The 15269-nt window shown below is 27.8% G+C and overlaps 1 protein-coding gene across 1 annotated transcript in view; it reads left to right on the top strand.

The window, feature by feature from the left end:
* Positions 1 to 2966: 2966 nt before the first annotated feature.
* The window catches only part of LOC108781970 (ABC transporter G family member 23), a 22550-nt gene continuing 10247 nt past the window's right edge, over positions 2967 to 15269 (top strand). Inside the window, exon 1 of the mRNA XM_018550113.1 lies at positions 2967 to 2982. The gene's annotated coding sequence lies outside the window, so the exon portion shown is untranslated. The remainder of the gene's footprint in view (positions 2983 to 15269) is intronic.

Raw genomic sequence — 15269 nt, 5'->3', positions numbered from 1 at the left:
ACCGATACATATAGAGTCTCCTCTTTACCAACAATCAGTAGACTGAGTAAATAATAGTACGTTCGGGTTCAGTTATGCAGTCTCTGTTGGGTCTGCGTGCAGAACAGAACTTTTTAGCGTTTACTAGATCGTGAAGTAGATTCTGTGTAGTGTTTTTCTGTGCTATTAAAAACACATTAACGATTTTAACAAAACTATTCTTGTATAAATTTTGTGAAATTTATTAAAAAAATTATTTTAAAAATACGCAAAATTTGTTAAAGTTATATATACATATATAATATATTTATATATACTTAACAACATCACTTTGAATACGGGGTGAAAATAAAAGATTAAAATAAAAATACGATGTTAGATTGTAGTCTTAATAAATTTTGTTTTTTTATCTTTAATTTAGAATTTATTAAAAGTTTCTTTAAATTTAAACAAATTGGTATTTTATAAAATTTGGAAGTATAAAAAAAGAAAATAAGAAAAATGCAATACTTTATGAAATAACAATGTAAAAGACAAAAAAGTACAAAGTAATAATAATTATTTTCTTTAAGAATAAATATTACGCGAGTACGATAAAAGCGAAATTTGAACGCAGTTATTTTGATTTAATTATTAAATTACGTTTTTGATTATGCTTTCTCTTTTATACAAGAAATCGAATCAGTAAAATTTTTTAAATTCAAATTTGTTTGTTATATGTTAGAAATTATTATTAATTCTTAACAGAACGTTTTAGAATATAGATCTTTCAAACTGTACAATAAAAAAACATCGAATTGAAATTAGAATAAAATACGCTGAAAATAGTAAACCGATATATAAATTATAAATTGATTTAAGAATTATATTTAAACATAATAATAGTCCTTTTTTCATTTGATGTGTTTTATTGAAATATATTATAACAAAATTACAATTTATAAATATATGTGATTTGTATAATATTTCTTTTTACTTTCACATGCATCTTACTAAGCCTATTTTAAATAGGTCAGATCGATTATAGTTACACACGTGCAAGTAAGAAATCAATGCTACACGCATCATATGTGTTATATGTTGAAAAGTGCCGCATATCGATAAAAGAACGTTGTAAAGGAAAGTGAAAAAACATGTTAAAAGAACAGCGATAAAAATCGTTAATAAAACATAATCGATGCGTTTGCTTATTAAATCAAAACGATACGACGAACGGTAATGAGAAAAATTGTATAGTGTTAGTGTTTTAATTTTCAAAATATTCATTAAACTACAAGATTCTATAAGTCTCTGTCGTAATGAGACGGAACAAATTATCTGCAACTCAAAGATGATGATCATACGTATTAATTTGTTTTACAAGTAAAAGTTCCATTTTAACATCAATGGCGGCACGTAATCAACAAGGTCGACTTTCTAAATTATGGACCATAAAAATGCATAAAAAAAGTAAGTTTAAAAGATTAAACAAATGATACAAGTAAGAAAATAAGTTACCAAATTGTATTTTGCTTTCTTGCATCATTCTATTGAACGTTTTTCTTTCGCTGTTTCTCAAGTTTTTATACACACATAAAATCATTGTTACAATTGAAATAATCATAATTACTTTTAATTGCAGATTTTTATTTTATATTAATTATAATATTGTAATATAATTATAATTCTAAATATATACGTAATTGTAAATATAATTGTGCTTATACTATCATATATATTACAATTAAATCCGAGTAAACAATTGAAAAGGGATAGATAATTTTGGGAGATTTTTGTAGTTAAATAATAAAATAAGTGGAAATTTGTTCGTAGGCCTTTAATGCGCATATCTTAAGTTACACTAAATAATTTTTGTTTAAATTTTTTGCGTCAAGATACTTGCGGTGCTGGAGTTCTGCAAGTGCTGCTTGCAGCAAGACTGCTTTTTTTCATGGACCTCACCAACATGCAACAGAAGTTATACATTTTCACTAAAAACAAAAACTTTTGTATAATTTACATTAAATTTGCTGGAGAAGTACAGACGTATATGTTATAATATTAATTTTTGTAGAATGGTGAATATTTGAAAATATGGTTTTATCTTTATTGAAAAAATTTATAATAATAAAAAAGTATTTATAACTAAAAAATTGATTATGCCTAGTTTAGACTGAACGCAGCAATTAGCATTAAACATCAGAGTAATGGGGCGTTTTTTTACGCTGATTGGTTGTTGTTCCGCTCTTTGAAGCTAATTGCTGCATCCAGTCTGCACTCTGAACTAGACATTGAAATTATGTTACAAGCATAAACGGAAAAAGAAGTAGGGTCACTTGTAGAGCTCTAGCGCCACCACCATAAAGCAAAAAATAAAACAAAAATTATTTCGTATAGTTTAATATATATACATTAAGGGTCTTCAAACCGAATTTGTAACAAACTTATTATTTAACTACAAAAAATTTTCAAATTATTCTATATTTTCGGGTGTTTGTTCGGATATACCTTAAAATATCACGATTATACTTATATGACGTTGATGTCTCTAAAAACGTTGACTTCTCTCTTTTTACAGAAATATAAATATTTCTAAAATGATATTTAATTTAAGGTGATCAAATGCAAGATTCCCTCTAAAACAGAAGTTTTACTGACATTTTAAGAGAAATTTTGCTAATTTTCATTTGAGAGTATATATGTATTTTGGTTCGTATTCCAGAGCGCACTTACAACGATGTAGTATACTATAGTATAGTTTATATTACGTAAACTGTAGAATTTCAGAAATAAAAACGCACTTTCATCGTTTGAGATACGATTCATTACGTATAAGTTTCTTTGTCGCACCAGTGACACTATAGTATCGTCCGTTAGACTTGTTGTTAAATAGTATAGGCAGTCGTTAGCGAGCTATGAAAGCATTAGCATCGTAAGAGTAAAGATTGTTATAGAGAATTTGCTTTTCTTTGGAATCAAATTTTTCTTTTTCCGGTTTCAGAAGTGGGATTGTGTATGCTTGACGTATGTATCCATTTGTCGAAAGTAATATATTGCGCGATTATTGCCTAATTAATTAATTAATTAATTAAGTGTGACTTTCGATCATTTGAACCGTATTGACATTGTTGTGAGGAGCCACCTGTGACAATAGTATCAATTTACCTTTTGAGTTTTTAGGGCTGGAATCCTATAAAGTGTCGAAGCATCAAATGTGTTACAGTTAAAAAAAAATAAAGAAATTATGTAATTTATTATAACTCGGGAATGTATTTAACTTAAATATTTTCACTTAAGTATTTTCACATTTTAGTGACGAAAAAATACAAATTACTGTAAAATATAGTTTTTTAATATATTTTCTTTTTGTTTTTTAATCATTATTTTCTACGAATCTTTAAACATGCAATTCGCAATAAAAAGACGTTATATTAATTAAAATCTCTATTTTTTAGAAATAAAACAAATTTTTTAATTTATCAATTAATCATCAATCGCATTATGCAGCTTTTACAGAACAAAGGGTTATATTTATGTACAAGATTAATTAATTGATGAATTAAAAACTCACCTATGCTGCTATAATAAGCTAATGTTCTTATTCTGTTTAACACTTATTTGGTCTTTATTTACTTTTTTCAGAAAAAAATTGTAATTATATCTATATCTAAAATACTTTCAAATACTAATAAATCGGAAAACAATCAATAATATGCAACATATACGTTATTAATAATAATGATTTTAATTAGAGTGTAAAACACTTAAGTAATCGTTTATGTAAAAAAAATTCGATAACTTTTACTGTCGGATTAAACAAGTGTACTTGTGATACGATTTTGTAAGTCGTTGAAACAATAGGTAGCCAGTATCGTTAATAATATTACGTACTTGTCACATTGAGGCTGGCGCTTTCTTAACAAGACATGATTAATGACATGATTAATAAACTATTTGTCATTGACTGTAAGGCTCTTGAATACCGGCGACGGCCATGTTGGAATTGTGACGTCATAGGCGAGAAAAACACATTAATTTTTCTTTCATCCCATTTTTTAATAAAGACAATTTGGATAAATTTAAAAGGCGAGATCGCTCAAAAACACTTGTGAAAATTGGCGGAAACTGTCCTTTCCTTCTCTGATAGTCAGTAAATGATCGTAAAAGGCACGTAAAGTGAGCCTATACTCGGGCAGAATCACACATTTTGACAGTTGATGAAACGAGTGAAATATACGCTTTTACGTATCTGGAGACACGGTAGTGTCTCGGCGCTAAGCCAAGCGCGCGACACTGCCGTGCATCCTTTACGCGAAACATAAAATTTTACGATAACTGCAGTTTCCGCCAATTTTTAGGACTTTCACGAGTACGAGGGAAGTCACATTTTCACAAATAAGCAAATATTGACAAAATGGCACGCAAGAAAAAATTTGTCGTCAAAACATCACTTTTTCACGCCTATTAGTTCAGGCTTTTACCATGGCGAGACGCTATACACACACACAAGCATGAACCCATGGCTGTGCGCTCCCCTTCTACCCGAAAATGAGCACACGGACATGAGCTTGCAATTGTGTGTATAACCAGTAGCGTACTACCAGTTTTGCTAATCACCGACTGATTCTGTGTCGCTACCCATCAACACGGAGGTCTTGGCTGAGTATTCAGGTGCCTCAGTGTCTCGACGACAGGATTGACAAATAACGCGCTACTTATAATTATCGTTATCAATGCATGTTCTTTCGTAACAATCGTTATTTTTTTATCTCTAACGATGTCGTTACATTTTTAACGGTGACAAATTCAGCCATTATTTTTTTTATCGTTACTTTAATTTCCTATTATCTTCATATGTATTCACTACATCGCATTATTTCTGATTGTATAAGAATATTTTATTTAAACAAAAAGTATTGAAAAATATTTTGTACTTTGTATTTTAAATTGTATTTTATTAGTTACTGCCAATACTTATAAAAATCTGTAGTATACGTATAGATATGTAACATAAATCATAAATTTTCAGTATTGTTAATAAATACTAGAAAATGCAATCTAATAATGACGTTAATGTTTAATAAACGATGTTTAATTAACTTTTTTGAAAATTAAATTTAAATTTCTAAAGATAAGTGACGTACAAAAGTTTCCGACCAATGACATTTACCATATTTTATAAAAAAAAGTCTGATAAAATTTTAATCATTATCAAATATTAGTATAAGATTTCGTTAACACATCTTATACTAATACCTAATAATAATTAAAATTTTTTATCAGGTTTTTTAAAAATTAAAATACAAAATGTCACTGTGTGGCCGGAAACTTTTGCATACCATTGTATATTGAAACATAAAAATATTATTATAATATAAAAATAAAAAATTTATTAAATTTTAACATAAAAACGAGCTTGCTGTATATAGCTTAGATTTTTAATATTGTTACAATTAATTTCTTCTTCTTTCTCTTCTTCCTCTTGAAATAGGCTTTGAACCGATTTTTTTAAGATTAGGACGCCTTTTTTTTTTTTGCAGTTTTATCAGTATTTTCAGTATTTAATTCAAACTTCTTAATAGATAGGCTGTTATTCTCACCGAAAAGTCATTCAACACCGGATGTAAACTGCTATATGTGTGTGTGATCCACTGATATATGTATGAGATCTTATATATAGATACATATATCCACTGATAATTAATGTTGATCATTATAAATGTATATGTAAATTTTTAAATCTAATGGTGATTTCGGTAGAATGTACTAGTGCGCACTGAGTGCAACTTTTTCAGTGCAACGTATTTGAATTGTGCGCACCGTATCAGTGCGTTTAGATTACTGTATTCGGTAAATGAAAATTGACCTACTGTAGTGCTGAATTTGTATTCGAACCAACCGAATAAACCAAACGAGTTCAAGAAATATTGCACTGACATTTTTATCAGTGCAGTTTGGTGTTTGGACAAACAGAACTAGTTAGGCAGCAAAAAATTACAAAATGGTGGATAAAGAAAGACTAAAATTATTTATTATAGATGAATTATTAGAGATAAGTAGTAGTGATGATGAAATGGAATATATGTTGTGTTTAATAAAAGAAGAAAGGCCGAAAGTTAAAAATTATTATGTGGACATCGTGAATAAATATTCGGACAAAGAGCTATATAATTATATATGATAAAAAACAAATACTTTTTCTAATAAAAATATTTATGTTTACCATCATTAGTTGTAATATATGTTAGTGTTGCATTAACTTAATGCTGCACCAAGGTCAAATCAATCCAGTGTAGTTTTTCACTCGCACCGTGTCAGGGCAATACTAGAATCGTATCAATGCATCGAATATGTATCGAATGTGCCATAATATTTTACATTACGAAAAAGTGACAAATACAATAACCAATTTCTCAGAATAAAAAATTATTTTCATAATCTTACAAAAAAGAAATACAGAAGTATATCTTTCCGATGAATTTTTAATATGTTGCTATCTCTAGACTAAAATAAGAGATTTCTTTATACATATTCGTACATATTTTTAGAATGTGAAATACCCTCTGGAAAATTTTTTATATGTAATTTTATACAAATAGTTATTAATTATATGTATATAAAATATGTCCATATATAATTAGATAATATATCGATGTGGGAAAGACGAAAGCTTTATATTAATATAATTTTATTACTGAAATGAGTATTGTTGATTAGTGTCATGTTCCAAAGTATACGCAAAATTAAAATACAAAAACCTGTTTTCTCATGAATTCAGAAATTAATTTCATTATGCTCCCAAGCGGTCATCCATTCTATGTTACTGTACCACATTTAACGTTGCTTAATTTCTGTAATCGATTTTTTAGATTTATAATATTTCGATAATCCACAAACTCTGAATATTAATAGATATACAACTACGACACTTATATACACAATAGATATCATTTCAGCAACATTGCAACGTTCCAACAATACCAAATAGCATAGCAGAGCCTAGAAAATGTTAAAAAATGCTTATGTGCATTTTTTTAGTGCTTTTTTAACGCTTCTTAGGCGCTGTGTACTATTTATAATAAATATTAAAATAATTTTACATTTTTTATATATAATTATATATATAAAATCATATAAGCTGTGTGTAAAAAAACATTACATATAAAATTATTATAATAAAAAATTAAAATATGTTCATGTATATATTTTATGATTCGGTGAGAAATTTTTCATACATTAAGATGTATAATTATACATATACATATGATAATATATGTATAATTATATATAACTGAATTAAATTATACATAAATATATATAATTTTATATATTATAATTATACACAATAACTTTATGTAACTTATATATATAGGATTTTTTCTCTGGGTCGTTTGACAAAAATTGATTTTTTTTTAAGCGAATGTCGTCAAGATTACAAAAAATAGGCAAAAGTACTTTATAATAATAATATATTGACTATTGTATATATTTTTAGTTTTGTGTTAGCATCAATATTTTTCTTTTATTTAACTTTTTTTAATTTTGAAAAATTTTATGACCAAATTAAAGTTTATTTTATAATATAATCCGTTATGATCATTCTGTAAATGATCATTGACACTAATCCATGATATAATATTATAATATATAATCAATAATACGAATTTAATATATATATGATAAAATTATTTTTCAAAATATTGTTATCAAAAATTAATTATAAATATTTCTATACATACATATATTACTGATAATTGTTTATTTGCTCAATTTTTCATGTTGCACATCTGTTCCTATTTCTTTAATAGGAGATGACGCATTTTCGTAATAGGAGAGATGATGAAGATAATAATACTTCAAAAACATGTAATCATGGAAATTTTTATTGGTCATAGCTAGAAAATATAGAATATTTGTTATGATAAATAATATGAATAGTAAATTAAATAATATAAATAGTAAAGATTTATGTGTGTCTCTTTTTCTTTTTCTTTTTATTTCACTTTTTTCTTTAATTTCTTTTTTTAATTTGCAAAATAAAATTTAGTATTATGATTACAACTTTTTCATATATTCAAGTGATGTAAATGGTTGTATAGCTCTGCACGATAAAAACTTATATGATTATACATATGCCTCGACGTTTATTTGCTCCACTATCCTCTTACAGGAAAATACGAGCAGAAGAGATGCATGTGAAAATCGAGTGTAGACAGAGAGATGTTTGTAATTAATTTTCATTAATAACATTTTTTTATACATATATAAGATGAGCAAAAGAGAGAGATGCCGGAATTCTAAAATACCTCGAAAAATATAAGTTTTATAGAAGTTTCAAATAAAAATTATAGAGCTTAAGAAGATATATTTATCAGTTCGATCTTGAGTTTCGCAAAGTCAGATCAAGATTACAACGATTTTTTAAAATGAAAACTTTTCATTTTTATATTGCATATTCTTATATTATATATATTCATGTATATTCATGCATATTCATATATATTCTATTGTATAGAGAGAGTTTATCTCGAGAACTTTTTAAAATACTATATAATAAAATATTTTTTCATTGAGTACTTTTCGAGTTACGAAACTTGAAACTTATAATACTATAAGCATTAGCACGTACACCTAAAGTGTTCAACCGACGCGATGTGATGGCTAAAACCTTGAATGTTGTTCAGGGTCATGTCCTAGATTACATTTATTAAGGCCATTGGAGATTGTACTTCTTACTTCCATTTTTACGTAAAAATAAATTTTTAGCAAAACACGTTATTCTTAGTTATACTGTTTATTTGATATATTAAAACATCATATTAATGCATAAATATGAACTATCTACTTGTAATGCTTTATCTTAATATATGTTACAAATTTTTGTGTCAGTCTAATTTTTTTTAAACTATGTATCAGAGGATGTTTTAAATTACTGATTACGAATTGAAAGTCAAAATTTTAAAGTTCAAAATGGCTGATTTAAATATGGTGAACCAATAATTCAAATGAATTTTAGTAAAATATTTAGTATTCCATTATTTATAAAAATAAATTAGTAAAAACCAAATTCTAATAATAATGGAAGGTACGATTCTAATATATATTTCTAGCAGGTTTGGTTACTAATATGGGTAAGATTACTTTTTTTTTAACTAAGTTAAGTTAAAGTTAACAACCTTGAAAATTTAACTTAGTTAAGATACAAATTAATGTATAATGAAATTAATTGAATTAAAAGTTAAGTTAATAAAAAAATGTAATTGAAAAGTTAAAAGTTAAAAATTCATTTTTTTTATGATTTCAGGGTTTCAGTCTTAATAATAACGGAAGTGACACAATAAAAAAAAACTATTTAGATTTTGGAACATATCCAAAATTTTTATTATATTAATTTTTTTAATAATAATATATATCTTTTATAATAATATGTTTTGTTTCTATATACTCGGTTTTATATACATATATATATTTTATTATTAATGTCAACACTCATTGCGTTTTTGCACAAAACCTCAAACTCTTATTATTAGAACCGAATAAATGCAGCAGCAAACTACAAATGATTACAAGCTATTGCAAGCTGCAAGTCCTGCAAGTTAGAACCAGTGATGCAAACTCGTGTCCGCTTGCGGACAATAAAAAGTCTCTACTTGCAGGACATCAACAGCGTCATTCATCAATAGGGAACAAACTGGCGTAATAACACATAACCAATGATGCGAATATCTATAATACTTACAACACGCGATTAGTGCCACCGAAGGCGCTGATCACGTGCTGCAAGCCGGCCGGAATTCGTATCTTTGATTATGTGTGGCTCGTATTGGGTCTGACATTTAACTTTAAAAAAATTAATAAAAAGTTATATTAGTTACTGATAAAATGTAACTAAATAAAGTTAAAAAGTTAGGAGTCTAAAATGTAACTAAGAGAGAGAGTTAAGTTAAAATTAATTAACTTTTTAACTTTTTTTAACTTAACTTTTAACTTTTTAATTTAGCACTACCCTGATTTCTGGTATAAAAAATGCCTAAAATATTAAATAAAGTGGCATCCCCATTCCCTTGTGCCATCTTCCCCCAAATTATCTTATTTGTATATGTGGATACGGTAGTGTCTCGACGCTAAGCCAAACGCAACGACGCTGCCGTGGTTACTTTACGCGAACCGACGAGTTGCTAATATTATAGATACGCGCGTGCGTGCGTGCGTGCATGCGTGCGAGCGTGCGTGTGTGCGTGCGTGCGTGCGTGTGATTATATAATATATTACCTTACCTATCTTACACAATATCTAACATATATTTCAAATATATTGTTTATGTCGTATGTATTATAAAAAATAGCACATTTTTAAGAATTTTATAATATATCTTAAATTCTTAAAACAATATAGTAAAATATTATTTTATGTTTTCGTTGTTTCCGTGATTAATTAAATAAGTTAAAAGAATTGGAAAAATATTTTAATTTATAAGTTAATTGCATAAATCGTAATTATTGAAATTTTGAAGACGAAAATGTTTTAATTGCGAACTTATTAATATGAATTGCATGAGTTAAACAAATTTAAAACTAAATTGTAAACATATAAAGATATAATGAAAAAAGATAATTTATATTTTTTATTTCATATGACTTAAAAAAAAATGAAATATATCAAAAATTTTTTTAACTAAATCAAATTGTTAAATATTATGGATAATATTTTTATATAATCTAAATTTACATATACATTAATTCAATAAAATTAAAAAGTGCATAAATATTTTTATAATCAAAGATTTAACACACAATTAATTAATTAATTTTACGTTTCTTTATTTAACATTGACGTTAATAATTAGTCTTATTGAGTAATTATAAAATTGTTTAGACGATTTAAAGTAACTCATCGTGAATAAAATGTCTGGCTATTGGAATAAAAACAGTCTACCTTGATCTTTTATGAAACATACGAATCGCATGCATGCTTATGCACTAATGTAAAAGGCTTGTCTTAAATGATTGTTTATTTTATCGTGTTTCCTGTAATAAAATAATACTCGTAGACTACATCTGATTTCAAACTCTGATATAGTAAACAGACTTCATAACTTTAACATAGATGTAATAACAATGATAATTTGAAAATTGAAACCATATTTGCGCAAAATTTATCTTATCTTAATTTATTTCAATTGGATTATTTTTTTCCAAGTAATCGTTGTATAAAACACTGCTTCGCTGAAATACAAAGTATGGAATAAACTTATATTGCGAATAGATAAGCAATTAGATATATTCAGCCAATATCTTTTACACTCAACACCACCATTCATACACACTTTAATAAAAAAATTTACATGCTTAAACTCTTTCTTATTTACTTATTTATTTGAGTTATTATTAGACTTATTATTTGACTTATTATTAGAACGAATTATATACTTCTATAGGCGCATAATATTATTTAATATAAAGCAATATTTTAGAATATGTTTTTAATATGGCTCAATAATTTAAAACTAATAAAGAGAAACAGGACTACGAGCCAATGAATTCGTTAAAATCTTTAATTTATTCTAATATATTGCGAAGAATATCACGCAATTTTGGTGTTTTGTCCCGGCTTCCACTACTGCACTCATCAGTAAGTATTGTAGTGGAAGCCTTAGACGCCTGGGGGAGAGTTATTTAATCGAGAATCTATATAAAGAGATATACGCGTGTCAAAGCACTTTCGAGAATTTGCGTATATCGATAGACCTCTGATGGCGGGTCAACGTAGTAATATTCTTCGCAATATTTATCCAATGTAATATATGTATTCCCCCCTTCCCCCAAATTGCGCGCCGAACAATCGTCGGTCTTGAAACCCGCCATCAGAGGTCTATCGATATACGTAAATTCTAGAAAGTGCTTTGCATTCAGCAACCTCGAATTTAATTTAATATTAATTCTGTTTGCCGTAAATATTCTTGTTGGAATCTGTGTAATTACATCAAATCGCCTGAAAATTAAAGCTATTAAAGCTATTAAATAGCTAAAATAAGTACTTTGCATTCAGCAACCTTGAATTTACTAAGAAATATTAATTCTGTTTGCCGTAAATATTCTTGTTGGAATCTGTGTAATTACATCAAACCGCCTGAAAATTAAAGCTATTAAAGCTATTAAATAGCTAAAATAAGTGCTTTGCATTCAGCAACCTTGAATTTACTAAGAAATATTAATTCTGTTTGCCGTAAATATTCTTGTTGGAATCTGTGTAATTACATCAAATCGCTTGAAAATTAAAGCTATTAAAGCTATTAAATAGCTAAAATAAGAGGTTAATATTTTTCACTATTTTTCTTTTATAGAAATTGTTTGCTTATGATCAGAAAAATTTTTAGAAATATTTCCTGCAATAAACGTTCCATTAATATCATCCATGTATAACTAATTGTGCCAACTATTCTAAAGATTATCAAACATTAATTACGTATCGCATGCTACATAAGTGCTATTACGGATGAATCATACATATTAAATCCATGTATTGTACTTATTTACATACCGCCAGTATGTACTTATATTTACATACCGCGTCGCAAAAATAGTAGATTAATCAGTAAATAGATGATATCTTTTGTTCCTTGAATTTTTTTGTTTTTGTAATTTATAATACATGAACATTTATTCTGTTATGCAAATTTGGTAAATCTTCGGAATAACGGAAGCAGCTCCGATCTTCTTGACCTTGACATATGTTATCAAGGTCATGACCCTGAGTAACATTGCCTTAACAACTAGCCGTCGCTCGCCCTTCGTTAAAAAGATATTAACAAAAAAAGTTTAAAAAATAACGTCCTATTTCTGCTATATATACAGTATTAAATACTATTCTACATAGGTTTTGTGCCCGTGTGTGTGTGTGTGTGTGTTCCATTCGTTATATAACGATTATGAGTCTATTACTTGATATTTTACACACACACACACACACACACACACGCGGGCGGGTGCAAGGGGGTGGCCGAAGACACACCGTCGACAGAGGTCTGCCCCGACAGTACTATCATAGCAACAGTACAATCGTAGAAGTCGTGTGCAGGGGGGTGGGATAAAAGTTACTTCGCGTGGAAAGTTCAACGTTTCTGAACAGGGAAAGGTGTAGAATAGTACTTCATATCATACGTGATAGCATACGTTAAAACTATGATTGTTAATAACTTTTTAACGAAGGACGAGCGACAGCTAAAACCTGTTGAGGGTTACTCAGGGTCATAATCTTGACAACATATGTCAAGGTCAAAGTCATTGGAGGGAGGTCCCCTGATTGAGACATTTACTATTTTAAAACTATAATTGTTAATAACTTTTTAACGAAAAAAGGGCGAGCGACGGCTAGTTGTTAAGGCAAAGTTACTCAGGGTCATGACAACATATGTCGAGGTCAAGAAGATCGGAGCTACTTCCGTTATTCCGAAGATTTACCAAAATCTTTTTGGTTTGTATTAGTTAAAAGTGAAATTTATTTACACAACCACACTGTTTAACATAAGAATACATACATTTTTGTTATAAAAGCATAAGATCCAGCTGGACCATTAAAGGTATTTCTTTTTGGTTGTATTTCTCAACATGTACAGTCGTATATAATATTTAATACGTAATATTTAATAAAATTATATTTTTTGACAGAGCGTTCACGAGCTGTCGTTTCTCGAGCGGTCTTTCGAAATTAAAAATAATGTTGTGTCACACAGTGACATCATACAAACCGGTTTCTGTTTCAAATCGCCTTAATGTAATTTATTTTAAAATGCTAAACGATTTTATAATTGATTTGTGTAACAAATTTTGTGATATTTTAAAAATATTGTTAAGATGGTCTTATAAATAAGAAATTATAAATATCTCGGTTTTACAAGAGAAAGTTATAAAGTGTCTCTTATCGCACCGATTTCTATAAAATTTGACGAACTTGTTAAGTGTTCCCTCCTGATATAATATAGATATAATTCCATTTTAAAACAAAGATGACAAATTATTTTTTAAATATTAAATATATTTTTAATTTATGCTTTTGTTTCTCGAGAATTATCCCTATAGGTACATAATATTATTTAATATTAAGTAACATTTTAGACATATTATCATAATATTAAGTGTAACATTTTAAGAATATTTTACTAAAATTATATAATTTTAAATAATATTCTTGATATATTAAGGTGATATGCTGGATTCGTCTTATTATATTATCGATAAAACTAACGTTTTTGACGTTTTTGTTTTTGTCTAATGCGGGATCTACAATAGAAGTCGTAGCGGTCGTAGAGTCTTAAGTTGTAGAAAATTGATCAATCATAATCGAGTATTTTTTTCATATTTGAATGTAATTGGTCAATTTTCTACGACTTAATAAGACCTTACGATTGTGACTTCTATTCTAGACCCTGCGTAATTTCTTCATATAATAGTTTCGCAGAATAAAAATTCCTTTTTCACGATTTAAATATTTATGCTAATGTTTCTGCTCCTGGTCTATATTGTGTCCAAAGCTGGAAAAAATATGAAATCACAGATTTCTTTATTTATTTTTATCTTCAGTGTTGGTTAAATGAATACTGAGGTTGAATGGATAAAAAAATCTATTGGATTCATACTTTCGGTTTCATACTTTCGATTTCATACTTTCGATTTCATACTTTTTCCAGTTTTGGATATAAAATACATCAGGAGCAGATACATTAGCCTAAATATTTAAATCGTAGAGAAGAAATTTTTATTCTGTGAAATTACTATGAAGAAATTAGACAGGAACGAAAATGTCAAAAACACTAGTTTTATCGGTAATACAGGCGGCTCCAGCATCCCCTTAATGGATAGTTATTAATATAATATTTAGAGATGGGAAGTAACTCGTTACTTGTAACGAAGTTACAGGTTACAGTTAGAGTTATTTTTTTTCAGATAACTGTAACTTAACTTCGTTAAATATTTATTGTAATAAGGCTCAACGAATTTAAAACTAATATGAGAATAGGGCTACGAGCCTGAGATTCATTAAAATCTTTAATTCTATTAATTCTAATATATTGCGAAGAATATCACGTAATGTTGGCGTTTCGTCCCGGCTTCCAATACTGGACTCATCAGTAAGGTATTGTAATGGAAGCCTACCTTAGACGCCTGTTTTAGTTATTAAATCGAGATTCTATATATACAGATATACGCGTATCAAAGCACTTGCGAGAATCTTAGCGAATATCTATAGACCTCTGATGGCGGGTCGACGTAGTAATATTATTCGCAATATATTATTTAAAGTGATATATGTAT

Source organism: Cyphomyrmex costatus, unplaced genomic scaffold, assembly GCF_001594065.2.
Source record: "Cyphomyrmex costatus isolate MS0001 unplaced genomic scaffold, Ccosl1.0 scaffold932, whole genome shotgun sequence".
Classification (NCBI taxonomy): domain Eukaryota; kingdom Metazoa; phylum Arthropoda; class Insecta; order Hymenoptera; family Formicidae; genus Cyphomyrmex; species Cyphomyrmex costatus.
Note: the sequence above shows the minus strand (reverse complement) of the source record. Positions and strands in the feature narration are given on the sequence as shown.